Genomic DNA, 22159 nt, shown 5'->3' on the forward strand with positions numbered 1-22159 from the left:
AAAGGATAATGTACCAACAGCCAACAGTTTATTCCAGAATACAAGTTTGTTCTTATATTTGAAAATCAAGTAATGTAATCCACCACGTCAACAGACTAAAATCCAAACCAAAATGAAGCAAGAAAACGTATGATTATCTCTAGTAGATGGGAGGAAAAGCATTTGACAAAGCCCAACCCCTATTTCTGACAAAAATTCGCAGCACACCAGGAACATTGATAAACTTCCTCAATCAGATAAAGGGCATCTACAAAAACTCTACAACTAACATCATAGAAAGACGGAATGCTTCCTTCTTATGATCAGGTTCAAGGCAATGATGTCTCCTCTCACCATTTCTATGCAACATGTGTACTGAATGTTGAAGCCATTGCATAAAGCCAAGAAGTACTAAAAGGCATCTAGATTGGAAAGGAAGAAATAAAACTGTGTTTATTTATAGATGACGTGATCATCTACATAGAAAATTATTTTGAATCCACATAAAAGCTACTAGAACTACCATATAGAGGGTGAAATTGCACCTCTATATGACATTCCACTCCTAGACATTTACTCAAAAGAAATAAAGACACATGTTAATAAAGTGAGTTTAGGCCGGCGCGGTGGCTCAGCCGTAACAGCCACTTTGGGAGGCCCGAGACGGCCCGGATCACCGAGGTCAGGAGATCGAGAACCATCCCTGCAACACGGTGAAACCCCGTCTCTACCTAAAAATACAAAAAACTGAGCCGGGCGACCTGGCGGGCGCCCTGTAGTCCAGCACTCGGGAGCCCTGAGGCAGGAGAATGGCGTGAACCCGGAGGCGGAGCTTTGCCAGTGAGCTGAGTCCGCCACTCACCCAGCCTGGGCGGCAGAGCGAGACTCTCTCAAAAAAAAAAAAAAAAAAAAGTGAGTTTAGCTTGCAGGACACAAGACTAAATATATAAAAATCAGTGGTATTTCTAGATTCTCACAATAAAGAGGCAGAAATTGAAGTAAAATTAATACCATTTACAATAATAACACCAAAAATATTAAGTACTGAAGGACAAATCTGACAGGAGATGTGTAAAACCTATACACTGGGAACTACAAAACATTGCTGAAAGAAATTAAAGAAGACTTAAATACGTGGAGAGAAATACATGTTCACGGATTGAATGACCCAATATCCTTAAGAAGTCAGTTCTCACTAAATTGTTCCAAATTCAACACACTTTCAATAAAATTCTAGCAAGCTTCTTTGGTAGAGATTTAACATATTGACCGGGCGCTGTGGCTCACTCCTATAATCCCAGCACTTTGGAAGCTCGAGGCGAATGGATCACTTGAGGCCAGGAGTTTGAGCCCAGCCTGTTCAACATGGTGAAACCCCGTCTCTACTAAACACACAAAAATTAGCCGGGCGTGGTGGCGCATGCCTGCAATCCCAGTTACTCAGGTGGCTTGAGAATCACCTGAATCTGGGAGGCAGATGTTGCAGTCAGCTAAGATTGTACCACTACACTTCAGCCTGGGTGACAGAGTAAGACTCTCTCAAACAAACAAACAAAAAAGAAAAGAAATTTGACATATTAATCCTAAAATTAATATGAAAATTTAAAAATCTAAAATACCAAAGTAATTTTGAAAAATAACAAAGCTGGAAACTGGTCCTTCCTGACTGTGAGACTTGTAAAGCTATAAAAATTAAGACAGTGTGGTAATAATCTCAAACTATACAAATAGTTAAATATGACAAAACAGGTAGACTCACATATATATAGATAGCTGATTTTCAAGAGACATGCAAAGTGAACTGATGGGCCAAAAGATAGTCTTTTCAACAGATGGTGTTAAAATAATGGTTATTCATATGCAAAAAAATGAACATTGATCCATACATCACACCATACACAAAATTTAACTCAAAATGGATTGGAGACTTGAATGTAAAACCCAGAAGTACAAAAAACTTAGAAGAAAAAATGGAAGAAAAATCTGTGGTCTTGAGTTAAGCGACAATCTCTTAGATACAATACCAAAAACACAATCCGTGGGGGGGAAAAAACAAAAACAGATAAATGGACTTCATCAATACTAAGAACCTCTTCTCTTCAAGCTGGGTGTGATGGTTCATGCCTGTAATCCCAGAATTTGGGGAGGCTGAGGTGATCATTCAAGGCCAGGCGTTCCAGACCAGCTTCAGTAATATAGTGAGACTAATTTTTTTTAATTAGCCAAGTGTGTGGTGATATGTGCCTGCATTGCCAGCTACTCAGGAGGCTGAGGTGGGAGGATCACTTGAGCCCAGAAGTTTAAGGCTGCAGTAAGCTATGATTGCACCACTGTCTTCCAGCCTGGGTGACAAGACAAGATCTTGTCTCAAAAAAAAAAAAAAGAAAAAATTTCTCTTCTGCTCTTCAAAATCACTGTTCCAAAATACAAGCCACAGGCCAGGGGAAAATATTTGCAAAGCACATATGTGACAAAGCATTTGTGTTCACAATACACACAGAATTCTCAAAACTTGATGATAAGAAAACCAACAACTTCACAATAAAATGAGCAGAAGATATGAGCAATAAAGAAGATACATGGATGGCAAATATGCATGTGAAAATAAGTTCAGCATTGTTTGTCATTACAAAATGGAAACTGAAACCTCAATGGATACCACTGAATAGAATGCCTGAAATTTAAAAGACTGATCATACCAAGTATTGGTAAGCATGTGGAACAACTGGAACTCTCACTCACTGCTGGTGAAAAGCTAATATGATACAAACATTTTGGAAGATGAAATGGCTGGGCCATGTCCCCACCCAAATCTTATCTTGTAGTTAATTCCCATGTGTTGTGGGAGGGACCTGCTGAGAGATGATTGAATCATCGGGCAGGACTTTCCCATGCTGTTCTCGTGATAGTGAACGGGTCTCACAAGATCTTATGATTTTTAAAAACAGGAGTTTCTGCACAAGCTCTCTCTTTGCCTGCTGCCGTCCACGTAAGATGTGACTTGATCCTCCTCGCCTTTCACCATGATTGTGAGGCCTCCCCAGCCATGTGGAACTGTAAGTCCAATAAACCTCTTTCTTTTGTAAATTTCCCACTCTCAGGTATGTCTTTATCAGCAGCGTGAAAACAGACTAATATAGAAGATAATTTGGTAGTTTCTTAAAAAACAACAATATAGCCAGGAATGGTGGCTCATGCCTGTAATCCCAGCACTTTGGGAGGCTGAGGCGGGCAGATCACCTGAGGACAGGGGTTTGAGAGCAGCCTGGACAGCATGGTGAAACCCCGTCTCTACTAAAAATACAAAAATTAGCTGGCGTAATGGCAGGCGCCTGTAATCCTAGCTACTCAGGGAGCTAAGGCAGGAGAATTGCTTGAACCCAGGAGGCGGAGGTTGCAGTGAGCCAAGATCGTGCCACTGTACTCCAGTCTGAGCAACAGAGTGAGACTCTGTCTCAAAAAAAAAAAAAATTAAATTTAAAAATACACCTCTGTATGACCTAGCCATTCCACTCCTAGATATTTATCCAAGAGAAATGAAGGCATATAGCCATACAATGAATTTTACATGGCTGTTCATAACAGCTTTATTTGTAATAGCTAAACAATAAAAGCAACTCAAATGTCCTCAATAGGAATGAATAAGCAAATTATGAGACATCTAAACAACAGACTACTACTCCACAATAAAAAGCCATGAACTGTTGAGAGAAATGGCAATGCAGGTGAGGTGCAGTGGCTCATGCCTGTAATCGCAGCACTCTGGGAGGCCGAGGCAGGTGGATCACCTGAAGTCGGGAGTTTGAGACCAGCCTGAACAACATGGAGAAACCCCATCTCTACTAAAAATACAAAATTAGCCAGGCGTGGTGGCACATGCCTGTAATCCCAGCTATTTGGGAGGCTGAGGCAGGAGAATCGCTTGAACCTGGGAGGAGGAGGCTGTGGTGAGCTGAGACTGCGCCATTGCACTCCAGCCTGGGCAACAAGAAAAGAAAAGAAAAAAAAGAAATGGTAATTCGGACAAATCTCAATATAATTATGCTGAGAGCTGAGCATGGTGGCACAGGCCTGTACTCTCAGCTACGCAGGAGGCTGAGGTGGGAGGATCCCTTGAGCCCAGAGCTCGAGGCCAGCCTAGGTAATATAGCAAGTCCTCATCTCTCTCTATATATACTCTCTATATAGGTATATATATACACATACTGAGTAAATGAAGCCAGATAAAAACAAGTACATACTGTATGAATCCATTATATAAAACTCTAGGCCGGGCACTGTGGCTAACGACTGCAACCCCAGCACTTTGAGAGGCTTAGGTGGTTGGATCAACCTAGGTCAGGAGTTCGAGACCAGCCTGGCCAACATGATGAAACCCCTAAAAATACAAAAAATTAGCTGGGTGTGGTGGCGGGTGCCTGTAATCCCAGTCACTTGGGAGGCTGAGGCAGGAGAATCGCTTGAACCCTGAAGGTGGAGGTTGCAGTGAGCTGAGATTGAGCTGTTGCACTTCAGTGTGGGCAACAAGAGTGAAACTCTGTCTCAAAGAAAAGAAATAAATAAAAAAATAAAAATAAAATCACAGAAAATGTCAATGACTATATTGACAGAAAGCCTGGGAATGGGGAGAGAAGCAGAAGAGAGGAATGACAAAGGAACACAAGGGGCCAGGTGCGGTGACTCACCCCTGTAATCCCAGAACTTTGGGAGGCCGAGGTGAGCAGATTTCTTGAAGTCAGGGGTTCAAGACCAGCCTGGCCAACATGGTGAAACCTCGTCTCTACTAAAAATACAAAAATTAGCCTGGCATGGTGGCGGGTGCCTGTAATCCCAGCTACTGGGAAGGCTGAGGCGGGATAATTGCTTGAACCCAGGAGGCGGAGGTTGCAGTGAGCCGAGATGGCACCACTGCACTACAGCCTGGACAACAGAGTGAGACTCGATCTCAAAAAAAAAAAGAGAGAGAGAGACAAGGAAGCTTTGGGGGTGACGGACATGCTCATTATCCTGATAATGGTGATGGTTACTCAAATGTATGCATATGTCAAAATTCATCAGATTGTACATTTTAACATGTGGGGTTTGCCGTCTGTTAATTACACCTCAAGAAGCTGTTAAAGATAAAAAGAGTAAAAAAAACCCTTACAAAACCATGATGTATAGAAGTGGGATCCAGGACAAGAGATAGGAGATGAGAATGCTTCCAGAGTTGGTGGGGAGAAGGTCTAGAGTCCAGCTGGGCATGAGAGAGCAGTTGTTCCAGTTTGGAGAAGGAAGATGGGGTGCTCCAGGGAGGACATTTCCAAGGAACAAATGGAAGACATAGCTGGCTTCTGTGTTTGAAGGCACTCATTACAATACTGAGGAGGCTAGGGCTGGGCGGGGTGGCTCACCTGTAATCCCAGCACTTTGGGAGGCTGAGACGGGCCGATCACTTGAGGTCAGGAATTCGAGACCAGCCTTGCCAACAGGAATTCCATCTCTATTAAAAATGCAAAAATTAACCAGGTGTTGCATGCCTGTAATCCCAGCTACTCGGGAGGCTGAGACAGGAGAATTGCTCAAACCTGGGAGGCAGAGGTTGCAGTGAGCCAAGATTGTGCCACTGTACTCCAGCCTGAATGAGCCAGACTCTGGCTCAAAATAAATAATAAATAAATAAATAAAAATAATGAGGAAATACAGTTCTGGAGAGGTAGGGGGTAAAATTAGAGATAGATACATAGAAAGCTAAGTAAACAGCATGAGGCAACTATTAATTGCAAAGAAAGCAAAAACAGTTTTACAAGACAAGAAATGTAATAGTAGGACAAAAAATGGCTTGATTCCAAATATATTAATATAGACATAAAAATGTGAGTAATGATTATTTAGCCAAATTGATAGAATATATTTGGGGAGATGGAGTGGGAATTGGTGTAAGGCTGAGCGATTAGGGCAAGAGGAAGAGGTGTAAAATCTCATCCACCATACCTAGAAGTCAAAACGCAAAAACCTAAAACTAGTAGATGAAGAAATGGTAATGTCAGCATAGTATTCAGACTGAGGGAGGTAAACAGCAGAGACACAGCTGAAGGGAATAATCACCATTGCCTCTAGGGAGTGGGAACTGGGAGGAAAGTCTGGGACCTTAGATTGCTGGTTGTTGTCAAAAGCCAACACTCCCTGGTTTTTAAACTATCTATAAATATCCCTTAGACATGATAAAATTAAATTTACGAAATTGTATGGAAAAAGTCCTGTGAGAACATGACTACAAATTCAGTGATTTCAACTCTTTATTTTCCCCCGGTTTAATTTGTACTGGTCCTGGGTTTTCCATTTAATACTTTCATGAAGAATAAAATAAATGAGTGAATAAATGCAGGTGAACAAAACCCACCTCATTGATAATTGTCAAGAAAGTGGAGGACAAGACTTTGAAAAGAAGGTAGGAACCGAGATGGAAAATCGCAGAGATGGGAGCCGCTGGCCAGGTTCCTGGCACACAGCGCTGGAAGCAGCCTTCCCCTGGGAACTGCCATGGAGACACATTCCAGCACAGCAGCTGGGCTTCCAGAGAGCCGGTGCCCGCTGACTACTGTAAGGTTAGGCCCCTATAGCCCCTCCTACACACACGATAACAATAACAAATATAAACACACAAAACAACGAAGCCTGGGGTAAGATTCCTGCTCTGGCCCACAGGCTGGCTGCCTTTCATGCTTAGGACATAATCTCTCAAAAACGTCTCCTGTTTGGTAACTTCAGTTTCCTGAACATCTCCCGTTTAGATGAGAAGCGAGAGATGAAAGAAGGGCAAAGTGAGTAAGAAGAAAAATAAGAAAGACTTGAGTGCTATTCTAAAGAGAACATTCTAGATGTGTCCAGGGGAAGAAGCAAAACGTGGGCTCTCTGCCCAAATTCTCTCATTGAATTTCAAAAAGAATTTGTGTCCCCTTTTGACATAGAAGGCATCAAAAGCTGAGAGAAGTCAAAGAATCTTTCTAGGTTCACCAAAGCCAGAATTTTTTTTTTTTTTTTTTTTGAGATGGAGCCTGGTCTGTCACACAGGCTGGTGTACAGTGGCGCAATCTCAGCTCACTGCAACCTCCACTTCCGGGGTTTAAACGATACTCCTGTTTCAGCCTCCTGAGTAGCTGTGATTATAGGTGTGTGCCACCATGCCAGGCCCAAAGTCAGAATTTGAACCAAGTACTCCTCCCTTTTTCCTTTCTTCTTTCCATCCTTCCTTTTCCTTCTTTTTTTATTTATTTATTTATTTTATTTTATTTTGCCTTCAAAAATATTCATATAGCTCCCAAGCACAACACTGAACACTGGCCTGGGGCTTCATGAAACTTACCTCTAGCCGGAGGGATGAAAAGTAAAATAAACAAATAAATGAGCAAATAGTTGCAAATGCTTGTCAGGGCTGTGAAGCAAATTAAACAGGGTCATGTGAAATACAGAAACTGAGCAGGCATGACATGGGATACTTCAGGGTAAGTGGTCAAGGAATGTTTTCGAGGAAGCAGTATTTCAGCTGAACCCTGGGTGACCAGCTGTGGAAAGACCAGAAACAGTGTTTCAGGTGCAGAGAATGGTAACTGCAAAGACTGAGGTGAAACTTAAAAAGTCATCCAAACCCATGCTGAACCCTGCTGGCAGGAAACTGATGACTGCTCTTTGGTAGGGCCGTCTGCCCTGTCCAACGTGGGGTTCTGTGGGAAGCTGATTCTGAAATTGAGATTAGGGTACAGGAAGATTCTTGTGGGGGTGCTCTAGTGAGGAGTGAAGGCAGTGGGGCTGGGCAGAGGGAGGGAGGCACTGAACTGACCTGCAGTCTCACGGCACGGGCACAAGGACCCTGACCTTGGCATCACACACTCCATAGGGTTGAGAAATTGACCATCTCTGGGGCGCCACAACTCTTATAAATTCAACCCTGGGCCTGATACTCAGCCTTTTCCACCCTCAAGTTGTGAGAGATGATGGTCTCTTTACATGCTACCAACGAGGTCCTCTGTCTGTCACACTTGACCTTCGTGATTAATCACTCTCAGCCTTCCACTGCGTTTCTCAAACGCATTGATGATTCTCGGCAACAGCAATCCCACTCCATTGTTTGCCCGTCCTCAACAGCCTTTCAAACTCCTGAGGTCTTGCACCTCCTGTCCATTCCTTTCCAAAACTGTTCCACCCAAGTGAATCATGGAAGTTTTACCAATTGCACAGCATGCCTGGGGAAAACAGTGCTCCACTGCCACAAGCGATGGCGACCTCGTGGTCAACTGGCTGATGAGTGATCAAACTTCAAAATGCCATACACAGTCTGCTTCCTCAAACCCTTCCTGGCAGCAGCATCTCTGAGCTGGAGACAGATGTGCGGTAAGTTTATAGGGAACATCCTCTGAATTATCCCCTGCAGAGAAGCAAAGAAAGTAAACATATGCCAGGTGCGGTGGCTAACACCTGTAATCCCAGCACTTTGGGAGGCTGAGATGAGTGGATCGTTTAAGGTCAGGAGTTCGAGACCAGCCTGGCCAGCATGGAGAAACCCCATGTCTACTAAAAATACGAAAATTAGCCAGGCATGGTGGCATGCACCTGTAATCCCAGCTACTTGGGAGGCTGAGGCAGGAGAATCGCTTGAACCTGGGAGGTAGAGGTTGCAGTGAGCCGAGATGGTACCGCTGTACTCCAGCCTGGGTGACAGAGCAAGGCTCTGTCTCAAAAAAAGAAAAGAAAGAAAGTAAGTGTGGCCAGAAAAAGTTCAATTCTGAAGGCCTCACAACAACAGCCTCCGCTAGTCTCATAGGGCTCAGAGCTCTGGAGCTGGAAAACACTTTGAAGTTGTCCCAAACTGAAGCACCGAAGGGCTAGGCTTTAGTCCCCCACATCAGTCAATTGTGAGACTGGGCTACCCCACTAGACAGGCCGCATGGCAGCTGCTTTCAGCTAAACATAGTGTGCAGGGAAGGACCCAGCTGAACCTCCACCAATCTTCTACACTTCAGCAGGCAAAGCTGCGATGGCTGGAGGAGTCCTGTCTTGGCTCTGCAGGGGGGCGTAGGGAGTGCACCGGGACAGCCACCACAGCCCCACTTCCATGCTTCTATAGCAAACAGCGATTAGCTTCTTTTCTTGGGACACCCATATAATCAACATCTGGAGACCACGAGCCTGAGACCCATTACAAGTAGCGAAAGAATTTGGACAGGATGCATTTAATCTTGAGTTAATGGTACAATGCTCAGCCAAGATAAACTTCTCAGCCTCGACATATTTTATTTTGAAAAAAATGTTATTGTCAGGTATGAGGGAAATTCCTCCTTACTTAGTGGGCTCTGCCAGATGACATAAGCACTGGAGGGACCATTCGTCTGGTGTGTTATCTTTTTCATCTGAGTAGGTCTTTCCTCCACCAACTCATCTCCCAAAAAGCTGGCCACAGTTCCTAAGTAATTCTAGCCCCTGACAGCTGCAGTAAAGAAAATAATTGTGACTTGAAAACAGACATTTTTAGGCCGGACGCAGTGGCTCACGCCTATAATCCCAGTACTTTGGGAAGCTGAGGCGGGCGGATCACCTGAGGTCAGGAGTTTGAGACCAGCCTGACCAACATGGAGAAACTCCTTCTCTACTAAAAATACAAAATTAGCCAGACGTGGTGGCACATGCCTGTAATCCCAGCTACAGCAATCCCACTCCATTGTTCATCCGTCCTCAACAGCCTTTCAAACTCCTGAGGTCTTGCACCTCCTGTCCATTGAGGTGCAGGAGTTGAGGCAGGGTTGAGGCAGGAGAATTGCTTGAACCTGGGAGGCAGAGGTTGCAGTAAGCCGAGATCGTACCACTGCATTCCAGTCTAGGTGCCAGAGTGAGAGACTCAGTCTCAAAAAAAAAAAAAAAAGAAAAAGAAAAAAAGGAAGAAAACAGACATTTTTTGGGGCCAGGCACAATGGCTCACGCCTGTAATCCCAACACTTTGGAAGGCTGACGAAGGATCACTTGAGGTCAAGAGTTCGACACTAGCCTGGCCAACATTACAAACCCCATCTCTACTAAAAATACAAAAATTAGCGAGGCATGGTAACATGTGCCAGTAGGATGGCGGAGGTTGCCATGAGATTGCGCCGCACACTCCAGCCTGGTCCACAGAGTGAGGCCGTATCTCAAAAAAAAAAAAGAAGGAAGGAAGGAAGGAAGGAAGGAAGGAAGGAAGGAAGGAAAGAGAGAGAGAAAGAGAGAGGAAAAGAAAAGAAAGAAGGAAGGAAGGAAGGAGGAAGGAAGGAAGGAGAAAGAAAAGAAAACAGACGTTTTTGGATGTCATGTTTCCAAACACTGAACATGTTGGATTTCCCCTTTCTTCTCCCATATCTTCCCTGCTCTGGGTGGAATTCAAATGGGGAATTAAAGGGAGCACTTTGAGCTTAATTTCCAATCCTTACATTTTTATTGAGCACCTACTATGTGGCCAATGTGTTGGTAGTTATTGACTATAATAACAACCACCATTCACTGCCTGTTATGGGCCAAGTACTGTGCAGATATTACTTTGCATACTTATGAGGATGATAAAGATGAGATGGATGTTAAAATTATTCCATTTGTTTCAGAGGGAAATTGGGGCTCAACTAGATTAACCAATCTGATCAAGTCAGTGATGAACCCAACCCATGATAAAGGAGTTCAGTTTTAAAAACTCAAGGGCCTCCCATCTATCATAGAGTCTAGGGAATAGAAAGAACTCAATAAGTGCATTTGAAGCATTTTTAAGTATGATTGAGCCATTTAGGCTGCCAGGTGGCCATGGGGGCAGTGGTGCTGCCTGCAGCCACAGGGTATGCCGTCTTAAGTATGACACCCCGACCTGCTTCTCAGAAAGGTCCGGCACTCTCAGTGAACCTGAGCGAGCCACTATCAGTCCCAAGTTTGGAATTTCTACTGGCAGGAGAGGCAGTTCATGTCCAGAAAAGGGGCTGCCTCTTGGTCCGGAGCTCTCAGTTCTCTGCCCCAAGGAAGCTGTGGGTGGCCGGTGTGCTTCCCATTCGCACAGAAACAGGAGGACTTGGCAGTCCCTTCTATGGGAGCTTTTCTTCAGGGCTAGGATAGGCCAAGGATAGGATGGGATTGGCCAGAGAGAGCATCCTAGAGCTCACCTTTATCACAGAACCTCAAAGTACACGAAGTGCTAGAAATAAATAGCAGGGCATAGACTTCCAGGGTAAGGCCTTCTCTAAATCCACTGTTCTTCCTGCTCCCTACTTCCCACGGTGTCTGCGCCAGAAATCTGGGAGGAGCATTGTACTCTAGTGGAGGGAAACCAGGCATTGGAGTCAGAAGGGCTGAGCATGAATCCTGGGTCTCTAGCTGGATGACCTTGGGTAAGTTACTCAGCTTCTCATAGCCTCAGTTTTCTCTTTTGTAAAATGGAGCTGGTGATCAGAACACCAGAGATTGTTCTGAGGAGTAAAGGATATTGCAGCTGTAAAATGCTGGCCCTTACTATTTGAAAATAAATCTTACATCTGCTTTCCTCTTCTCAAAGATGTGTGATTATTCCTGCACAGACGTGTGACTATTCCTATACATTTATTTTTACCTGTCCTTGGTCTAAAAATAATTTGAGGCAGCTGATTTAGTGACAAGACCAAAATAGAAGACTCTCTCTCCCCTTTAATCCCTGCTCTCACTTAGTGCAGGTGGCTATGTCACATCGAAGGAGTGGGAAGTGACAGAAGTGTGAGACATGCATTCAGCAGGTAGTACACCAGGCACGGGAGACTCAGAACAGACAAATGCCCGCCTTCAGGGAACTCACTATCAAAGGTGGCATGCAGGCTGAGAGCCATTCCACACCGGCTTTCAATCCTTTCAGTTCTGATAATTCTACCTACGTCATATTTCTATTATTTATTTTTTATTTATTTATTTATTTATTTATTTTTGAGACAGTCTCACTCTGTTGCCCAGGCTATAGTGCAGTAGCGTGATCTCAGCTCACTGCAACCTCCGCCTCCCGGGTTCAAGCAATTCTCCTGTCTCAGCCTCCCGAGTAGCTGGGATTACAGGTGCTTACCACCACACCCAGCTAATTTTTTGTATTTTTAGTAGAAATGGGGTTTCACCATGTCGCCCAGGCTGGTCTTGAACTCCAGAGCTCAGGCAATCTGCCCACCTCAGCCTCTCAAAGTGCTAGGATTATAGGCGTGAGCCACCATGCTCAGCCCCTGCTGAGTATTTCTAGGACCCATCTACTTCTCCTTAGCCCCTCGGCCATGACTCTAGCCCGGGCCCTTTTTTTCTCTCATCCAGATGTCTGCGTCTTAATTGGTTGTCTGCACTCTTGTTTTCTTCCAACCTTTTCTCTACACTATAGGCAGTGTACGTGGCTCAGTTTCTCTGCCTGAACTTTCAGTGGCTTCCCAGGGACCTGGGGAAAAGTTTAGCATGGCTCCAAAGACCCTTGCTTCTCTCTCCTGGGTCCATTCTCACTTTCCAGCTCCTCTTCCCTCCATATTGAACTTCTCTCCTGAGTGTGCCACTCTTTCCATTTTCAATGCGCTTCCCTTAGCCAGGAACTTTGTTCACCTAATTCACAGCTTGGGGGTCACTTCATTCATTTCATTCATTCATTCATTCATTCATTCACTCACTCACTCACTCAGGATTTACTGAGTGCCCACTATATTCTGACAGATGTGCTATATTCTAGTAGGGAGACAGCCAAGAAAAAAGTGCACATGTCAACAAATGACATACCTAATTTCTGTTAAGGACAAGTGTTCTGAAGCACAGTAGGGCAGGGAAGGAACTAGAGAGCGGCAGGGTGCTGTTTTGGGTATGGTACACAGGGAACACGGAAGTAAGGGAGCTAGCTGGTCGTGCAAAGAAGAATGGGAGGGACACAGATGTTCAAGGTTGGGGGAAATATGTGCAAAGCCTCTGTGGGAATAAAGCTGGAGTGTGGAGAAAAGAGCAAGACATTCAGAGTGGCTGGGGCAGACAGGAAGGGGCCAGTGGTGAGAAGTGAGGTCTGGGAGGAGGCCTGGGGCACTTGTGGACTTTGCCTGACAGCTCCCCACCACTCTCTCCAGTTCTGACCTCAAGGGAAGCCTGTATTTTTCCAATTTTTCTGCTTGGGACTCTATATTGTAAGTGAATGCTGAAGTATCCATGTTCCCCACACTATAGTCTTTTTATTCTTATTCATAATGTAATTTCTGCAGTAAGGTAGGTTCTCAATAAATATCTGCGGGTGATTGAATGACTAGCAGGAACAAGAATAGAGGTGAGAGAATAAGATGTCATTAGCCCCCTGCAAAGTAGCCCATGACAAGTGGCAGGTAAGGGTGGACTGCCTGGGGGTGAGGCCAGAGGATTCTGCGTGGCAGGCAGGGTTGGGGACAGAGGGAAGCAGAGATCCCCCAGGACAGATCAGCTGAAGGAAGTGGTCTCCTATCTTAGTGCATCTTGGCAGGCTGAGAGGAGGAGGCTGGGGTGAGGAATTTCTGGCAAAGGGGATTCCTACAGGTGGGAAGGTTGGGGCTTATTTGGAAAACAATGAGTAGCCCACAGAGTTATTTCTTGTAACAACATGGAAAGAGCACAGAGCAGGGAAAGAGTCCAGGTATCCCCCAAGCCTCTGGGTCTGGAATCTGGCAGTGTGAGGGAGGGGTGGACTTGGGTGTCTTTGTGAGTTTCCATGGCTCTGATGTTCCAGGAGCCAAAGAGCCCTGAGCCCATGACCGGCTGGACAGAGAAGGGAGGTTTCAGGATGCTGGTGCTGCAGTTTACTCAGATGGACCTGTGCTTGGCTCCCTGGATGCAGCGCACCAGTGCACAGCCCGATGGATGCACAGTGGGTCTGCAAGGCTGCCTGAGGCAAATCCATCACTGCTACCTGGCTCCCAGATGGAAGCCTAGTGAGTCCAGAGATCATCCATCTCATGCATCTTCCCACCCAAGGCAGAACTCCTTCCATGTTAGTTTCCTAGAACTGGCATAAACAACCCCCACAAACCGGAAGGCTTAAACAAGAGAAATGTATTCTCACAGTTCTGGAGGCTAGAAGTCTGAAATCAGGGTGTTGGCAGACTCCCTCTGAAAGCTCTGGGACAATCCTTCCTTGTCTCTTCCTAGACCCTGGTGGTATTCTGGCAATCTTGGGAGTCCCTGGCTTGGAGCTGCATCATGCCAGCCTCTGCCTGTCTAGACGTGGACTTCTCCCTGCAGGCCTCTGTCTGCACATGACTGTCTTTTTGTAAGGACACCTGTCATATTGGATTAGGAGCCTGTTCTACTCCAGTATGACCTCGTCTCAACTAACACCTGCAACAGTTGCACTCTGAGGCACTGGGGATCAGGACTTGGACATATCCTTTTCGTGCGGGGGGGCGGTACAATACAGCCCATACACCATCCGTGCCATCCCCAGCAAGGGGTCTTTCAGCTTCTGGTGGGCACCCCCACTGAGGGGGCAGGCCTGCAATGCAATCAGCTCTTTGCCAGATTGTACCCTCTTCCCCCTACCTCCCTCTCTTTCTTCCTCTCTCCCACAGATATTTATCAAGAGATTAATGTATTCCAGGAATGATGCCAAGTCCTGGGTGCCCAACAGTAAACAAAACAGAGACTAGGGGAAAGGCTTTCGTTACATCATCCTCTCCCACAGGTTTTCTGAGGCCACGCAGAGCATGTGGCTGCACCCTGAATGACTGAAGACAGTGATGGGCTCCCCAAGGCTCCCGTGGGTTGAACCCCTATGGCTTCTTTACATATTTCTCACATGGAGGGTGATTATATATGTGATGGACTAAACCAGGACACTTTTGAGAGTGAACGTGGGTACTATTGATGATTACACTGAGACACAGCAATGTCTGGGACCAACTCAACATTCGGTCCGCTCATGGCGCACGGGTTTCCCGGTCCTTCCCTACCCTGACTGCTATTCTCCTGATGTTTGGTGGTCTGCCTCCTTTTAAACCATTGCTCCCAGAACTGATTCCCATATGTGTCTGCCATAGTGGAAAATACCAAATAGGCAGGGAGATCATTTCAATACCATCTGCTCAACACCTTAATAGAGGCAAGAGAGAATGCAGAGGAAGAAACAATTGACTCTGAGAGAGCAGAAGATGGCTTCGCAGAGGAGCTGCTACCTGAGATGGATAGCATGAGTAGGATTTTCCCTAGGCAGGGAAGGCACTGTTGTTTCCTCTCAGGGTAGAGGGGAGAGCAGGGTTCCCTGCATGTCTGCTGCTGGATGCGACTCATGCTGTTTTCCTGCTTTGAGCTAACTCTAGGGTGTTCTGGGAAGTATGGACTTGTCCTGCATGCTTGTTGTTCTGTCCTGTTTCTGATCTTCAGATTTATCATAAGGAAGAACAGCCGATGTACAGGCAGAATTTGACAAATGAGGCAACAGGCAACTTGATCTGGGATCCATCGTCCTCTAGACCCCAGTAGGAATGAGTCATTTACAAGTGTTTGTTGAGAACGGGCCTCACTGATGGGTCTGTGCTGGTCTCTGGGAAGGCAAAGGTCACATGTGGTCACTGATCTCAAAGAAATTGACCCAGGCAGCAAGACACATGCATGCAATTAAATCATACCCAAATATCTAAGGGTCATCACACACCTTTATAAGTTTTGTGCACATTTTGGGACTACGGAGAACGTCACCGTAATTCCAGCTGGAGGAATACAGTTGGCTTTCACTGAAGAACTTTGAGGGCTTCAAGGGCCAGGTCACACTTCACAGCTGGAGAAGGAGAGGCTCAGAGGTGTGAACACATAGGAAATGCTTGGGGCAGGACCAGCCTTTGGAGCCAATGGTGTGGGTGGGGCGGAGGGGAGAAGAGGAGACAGATAATGGAGGCCGCTGTGGGATGCAGAACAGGGAGCTGCTGGGGTAGCAAGCCAGCATTGTGTCTGGTCAAGTGTCCTCACCCCTGCCTTCCCTCCTGCTAAGGTCTTAGCACCAGTGTGGTGGCTACCCCAGCAGCCTTGGACCACTGAAGCCTCGAGCACCAAAGCACACACAGCTGCCTCTGGCTGAGTTCTGTGGTCGCCTGCACCCCCTCCTCCTGCTTCTCCCTGGAGGTAGGCCCTTCCACTGCCAGGGGCCGCCTCCTCTGAGTGAGTGGTGCTGGTCCTCTCCAAGGAGCCAGACACTCTCACAGCCCGGGATGATACCACCAAGAGTGAATCCTCACTAGCCCTCTAAAATCGGAAAAGGGGACCCATCTCAGACAGTGCTGGGAGTAGCTGTGTGGACATCGACAGGGCTGAGAAAAGAATCTCGAACTCCAAAGCATCCCCAGTGCTGTGCCTTCCCATCCTGGGTGAGGGGAGTTCTGCAGGGGCACTGGGGAGCTTGTCTCCTGGGGTTCATAAATCATGTCTTTGGGGAGGCCTCCCTCACCCAGCATGGCTGCAGCAGGCCTCTCTCCCTCTGTCTCTCTCGCTCTCTCTCTCTCTCTGGCGCTCCTGGGCTCCTATGCGGCATTGATCGCGGGGTACCGCAGTTGAGCCTGTCTGCATCTTTGTGCCTTCTGGGCTGGGAGCACCCAGAGGGCAGCGAGTGGGGCCTCCTTTGTTTCTGAATCCTCAGAACTGGCACACACAGTGTCGGCGATCAACAAATGTGGATGGAAGAAGAAAAGTGAGCAAAAGAGGAAGGAAGTGGATGGAGGAGGGCATTGAGAAGGAGGATTTCGGTGCTTGGAGCTGAGAGCAGGATGCACTGGGATTTCATTGGGTCTGACGCACTTTTGCCCTTGTGAACTTCATCCTTTAAAAGAAGATTAGTAGTGGCTGGTCACGGTGGTTCATGCCTGTAATCCCAGCACTTTGGGAGGCCTAGGCAGGCGAATCACTTGAGGCCAGAGTTTGAGACCAGCCTAGCCAACACGGTGAAACCCCGTCCCTACTGAAAAATACAAAAATTAGCCAGGTGTAGTGGCGCATGCCGGTAATCCCAGCTACTCAGGAGGTTGAGGCATGAGAATCACTTGAACCTGGGATGCAAAAGTTGCTGAGATGACGCTGCTACACTCCAGCCTGGGTGACAGAGTGAGACTCCATCTTTAAAAAAAAAACAAACAAAAAATGTACAGTAGGCCTAGACACTGTGCTACTATGTCCAGTGAGGAAGTTGGCCCAGAGCGCGCAGTGGTCATCAAGTAAAGAAAGGGACTGCCAGGCCCTAGCCAAACAAAACTGACCTTTTGTTGCAACAAGTTCCTGGAAGCTCCCTCTTATGCCAGACATTAGCCATTTGTTTGCTGGATCTTGGGAAGGGCCAGAGGATGGAGGCAGGTGCTGAAGTGGTGGGCAAAGGGGCATGTTGGGAAATTGGAGCAGTGGCTCTCCATTGACTGCATGGAGGGGTCTTAATATTTGAAAAATGGGTATGGACATTCTGACATCTTCTTCTTTTTTTTTTTTTTTTTGAGATGGAGTCTCACTCTGTTGCCCAGGCTGGAGTACAGTGGCACAATCTGGGTTCACTGCAACCTCTGCCTCCTGGGTTCAAGCAATTGTCCTGCCTCAGCCTCCCGAGTAGCTGGGATTATAGGCATGTGCCACCACACCTGGCTAATTTTTGTGTTTTTAGTAGAGACAGAGTTTCACTATGTTGGACAGGCTGGTCTCAAACTCCTGACTTCAGGTGATCCACCCACCTCAGCCTCCCGAAGTGCTGGGATTACAGGCGTGAGCCACCATGCCTGGCTCTGATCCTTCTATAAGGCTTGGATGGAAGTAGAAATAACAAAATATGGCCACTGCAAAAATGCAAGATGAAAAAAAAGAAAGCAGTCAGCCCAAAGGCCAGGTTTCTGATCTGGGTACCAGTGAAAGAGAAATTCATTGGCAGGAGTAGCCTTCAGAGGAGAGATAAGGAGTTCTGTTTGGGACACATTGGATGTGGCGTACCTCTGGGATTTCCAGAAATCAATGCCTGTTTTGTATAGAAGGGTGTAGACTTTCTAGGAAATAAGATGGGGATGTTATCAGAGATGTGGGAGGTATCAGTCAGCACATAGTAGGCTCTCAACTAGTCTGTCTTGATTTGGTGTTGCTGACACCCCAGGGCTGAATGAAAAAACTCTAACGTGAACACATCAGCCCAGCTTGGGAGGTGACTGGGAGGACCTCACGCAGACTGACTTTAAGGAAAAGCACAGAACATCCTTTGTCTGATTATGATCGACACAGACACCTGGAGGGTATATCTCAGCTCAAAGTTCCCTAGGTGTGCTGGGCTGTCAGAAGTCAGCGGGAGGGGCTGGCAAGAGTTTGTCTTCAATCTCGAAATCTGGGAGGCAGACGAAGAAGAAACTGCATTTTCCAAACCCTGAAGCAATACCTATTTTTCCTTCACATCTCCTTCTCTAAGTGTATTTTTTTAACCTTGTTAGTACATATTATATAATCACATTGTTCAAATATTTGAGATGGTGATTACACCACCATTCAATTTTAATTGGTACTTATGTTAGTATGTCAGATGTTCTCAGGCAAAATTAATTAGGACTAAACAATTGACTGATGGTCTTTAAAATCCAAACTTTCAAAGAAGCAGCAGTTTCATAACCTATACCACAACTGTGGGGTTAATTTGGATCATAGCATTTATCAGCTCAGGGATGATCTTCCTTAAGACCACATACTAGTCTATCAATAAGAAATAAAGGCCAGGCATGGTGGCTCATGCCTGTAATCCCAGCACTTTGGGAGGCCGAAGCAAGTGGATCACCTGAGGTCAGGAGTTCAATACCAGCCTGGCCAACATGGTGAAATCCCATCTCTACTAAAAATACAAAAATCAGCCAGATGTGGTGGCATGTGCCTGTAATCCCAGCTACATGGGAGGTTGAGGCAGGAGGATCACCTGAACCTGGGAGGCGGAAGCTGCAGTAAGCCAAAATTGTGCCACCGCACTCCAGCTTGGTCAATGGTGCAAGACACCATCTCAATGAAAATAAAGAAAAATGCAAAACATACAGTTGAGCCAGGTGTGTTGGCTCACACCTGTAATCCCAGCACTTTGGGAGGCCGAGGTGGGTGGATCACGAGGTCAGGAGTTCAAGACCAGCCTGACCAAGATGGTGAAACCCCATCTCTACTAAAAATTTTTTTAAAAATTAGCTGAATGTGGTGGTGGGCACCTGTAATTCCAGCTATGCGAGAGGCTGAAGCAGGAGAATCACTTGAACCCGGCAGGCAGAGGTTTCAGTGAATTAAGATCGTGCCACTGCACTCCAGCCTGGGAGACAGGGTGAGACTCCGTCTTCAAAAAAAAAAAAAAACAAACCTTTGTTTTAAAAGGAGTTCTGAATAGATTGGTCAGTTGCTGTGGCTGCACTTGGATATAATTTGTTTAAAAGACAGCACACCTTAAGGTCTTACCTAAGCTTTGCTCATTCAGGTGGATGAGCACCCCCCCAGACCACCAAGAGGATTACTACACAATATTAAATATTTTATTTTAAAATAAAATTGTATGTACAAGTGTGTATTGACAAAAAAATAAATTTTAATTATGTGCACTTAGTTAAATGGAATCTTTTTTTTTTTTTTTTTTTTTTTGAGATGGAGTCTCGCTCTATCGCCCAGGCTGGAGTTCAGGTGCAGTGGCCGGATCTCAGCTCACTGCAAGCTCCGTCTCCTGGGTTTACGCCATTCTCCTGCCTCAGCCTCCCTAGTAGCTGGGACTACAGGCACCCGCCACCTCGCCAGGCTAGTTTTTGTTTGTTTTTTTCAGTAGAGATGGGGTTTCACCATGTTAGCCAGGATGGTCTCGATCTCCTGACCTCATGATCCGCCCATCTCGGCCTCCCAAAGTGCTGGGATTACAGGCTTGAGCCACCGAGCCCGGCCAGTTAAATGCAATCTTAAAGATGGCATCAGGGAACCTTCATAAACAAATGTGCACTTTGGAGTCAGGTTGTGCCATGTTAGAATTCCAGCTGTGCCACTTATTAACCGTGTGACCTTGGGCCCCAGTTTCCTCAGATGGAAAGTGGGTATGAAAATAATTAACCTTGCAAAGCTGGGGTGAGTATTAAGTGCAAAAACACCTATATTCAGTCAGGGATGTAGCAGGCACTCAATAAATGGAAAGATCAAGATTGTAGATCCTAATTTTAAACATGAGAGAGCATGTTCCTTTAATTTATTTAGAAAGTTAAATAGTAAGAACAGAGATATACAATCTAGTAAAAAATATTTCAAGGCCATATGTTTAAAGTGTCTGTCAATGTTTAAAAATGTGAAATTAAAATGTAACGACACCCAATCATTATTTTAAAAATTCAAACCATCAATAGAAAAACAAATGAAAACTTCTTCACCATCCCTCCATTTCAATCCTCAGTCCCATTCCCCAATAATTCTGCTAAACAGTTTGGTGTGCAACCTTCCAGATATGCTTATACAAGCACATATGATGTATTCCCTTCAAAAATGAACTCATGCCATACACATTGTTCTGCCACTTCTTTTTGCATCTGACACTATATGATAGACATGAGCTCCAGCTCCATCCTCTTCACACCCAGGTACTAATATTCTTCTTCTTCTTTTTTTTTCAAGCAGAGTCTCACTCTTGTTGCCCAGGCTGGAGTGCAGTGGCGTGACCTTTACTTACTGCAACCGCCGCCTCCCAGGTTCAAGCAATTCTCCTACCTCAGCCTCCTGAGTAGCTGGGATTACAGGCACGCACCCCCATGCCTGGCTAATTTTTGTGTTTTAGTAGAGACGGGGTTTCACCATGCTGGCCAGGCTGGTCTCAAACTCCTGACCTCAGGTGATCCGCCAGTCTTGGCCTCCCAAAGTGCTGGGATTACAGGCGTGAGCCACTGCACCTAGCCACTGCCAGGTATCACTAAGATGGGTTTTTAAAACAGGGCTTTTAGCCAAGTGCAGTGGCTCATGCCTATAATCCCAGCACTTTGGGAGGCCAACGCTAGAAGATCCTTTTAGGTCAGGAGTCTGAGATGAGCCTAGGCAACATCGCAAGATCCTGTCTCTACTAAAAAAAAAAAACTTAAAAAAATAGCTGGGTGTGGTGCCACAGGCCAATACTCCCAGTTACTTGGGAGGCTGAGGTGAAATGATCACTTAAGCCAGGAAGGTCGAGGCTGCAGTGAGCTATGGTCACACCAGCGCACTCCAGCCTGGGTGACACAGTGAGACCCTGTCTCAAAAATAAATAATAAATAATTTTTTAAAAGGGTTTTAAAAGAAGTAATGTCAGTGACATGTAAGGTTTGCCCTGAGTCTACAATTCTAAAGGTTGGATGACAACGGAAAAATTCAGGTTAACATCTAATTATTTCATCTCAAAAATATGGCAGAGGTCAGACAGCAGGTGGAGAGATAATCCAGATAAGCCAATTAGAGGATTCTGAATGAGCAGGAATCATTTTTGTAGTATTGACCACCACCTCTCAGTGACGTGGTGCTCTGTCACTTATCTTGCTTTTGGCAATGGCTGCAGTCCTGCAAAGAGAGAGGGGCCCACTATTCCCATTATAAAGAGGAGGAAACTGAGATTCACAGAAGCTGCCATGCTGCTGCAAGGACAGGAGTTGGGAGTCAGCTAGAGGAAGGTGGACTTTGATTCTTTAAGGCCCTACGCCAGTGGGTAAACCATAAAAAGGAGCGAAGTGAGCCCTTGGCATCTGACCTCCTGCCTCGAGTAGAGCTGAGATTCCTTCCGCAATTTCAGAGGAATGCTGCTCTGTGACATCTGGCTTAAGGGCTAAATAGTCCACAGTGTTTTGTGACCACCTGTGATGTAGCCGGCACTGTGTTAGAAAACAGCGAATGCAGGAAAGTGGGACCTGCATTGGGCTGGCAACCATGACTTCTGTCCCAACTCCCAACTGGGGCATGTCACTGCCCTGAAGCGTGGTGTGGGCTACCGGAGCTCTTCTTTGGTTTGGAATTGAGGCAGTTGGGGGCTCCATGAGTACAGAGGAGGGAGCATGGGAACTCACTTGTGCTAGAGTTCACAGAATGAAAATCTCTTTCATCCATCCTCACGGTTTCAGAGGTGAGCAGACAGTCTGGAATTATCTAAGGCTGATCTCATGTTATAATGAAATAGAATGAAATGAGGAAAAGGGCAAGAAACCTCATCTTTCTTTTTTTTTTTTTTTTTTTTTGATGGAGTTTCCCT

This window comes from Rhinopithecus bieti, unplaced genomic scaffold (assembly GCF_001698545.2).
Source record: "Rhinopithecus bieti isolate Rb0 unplaced genomic scaffold, ASM169854v2 scaffold_4781, whole genome shotgun sequence".
NCBI classification, from domain to species: Eukaryota; Metazoa; Chordata; class Mammalia; order Primates; family Cercopithecidae; genus Rhinopithecus; species Rhinopithecus bieti.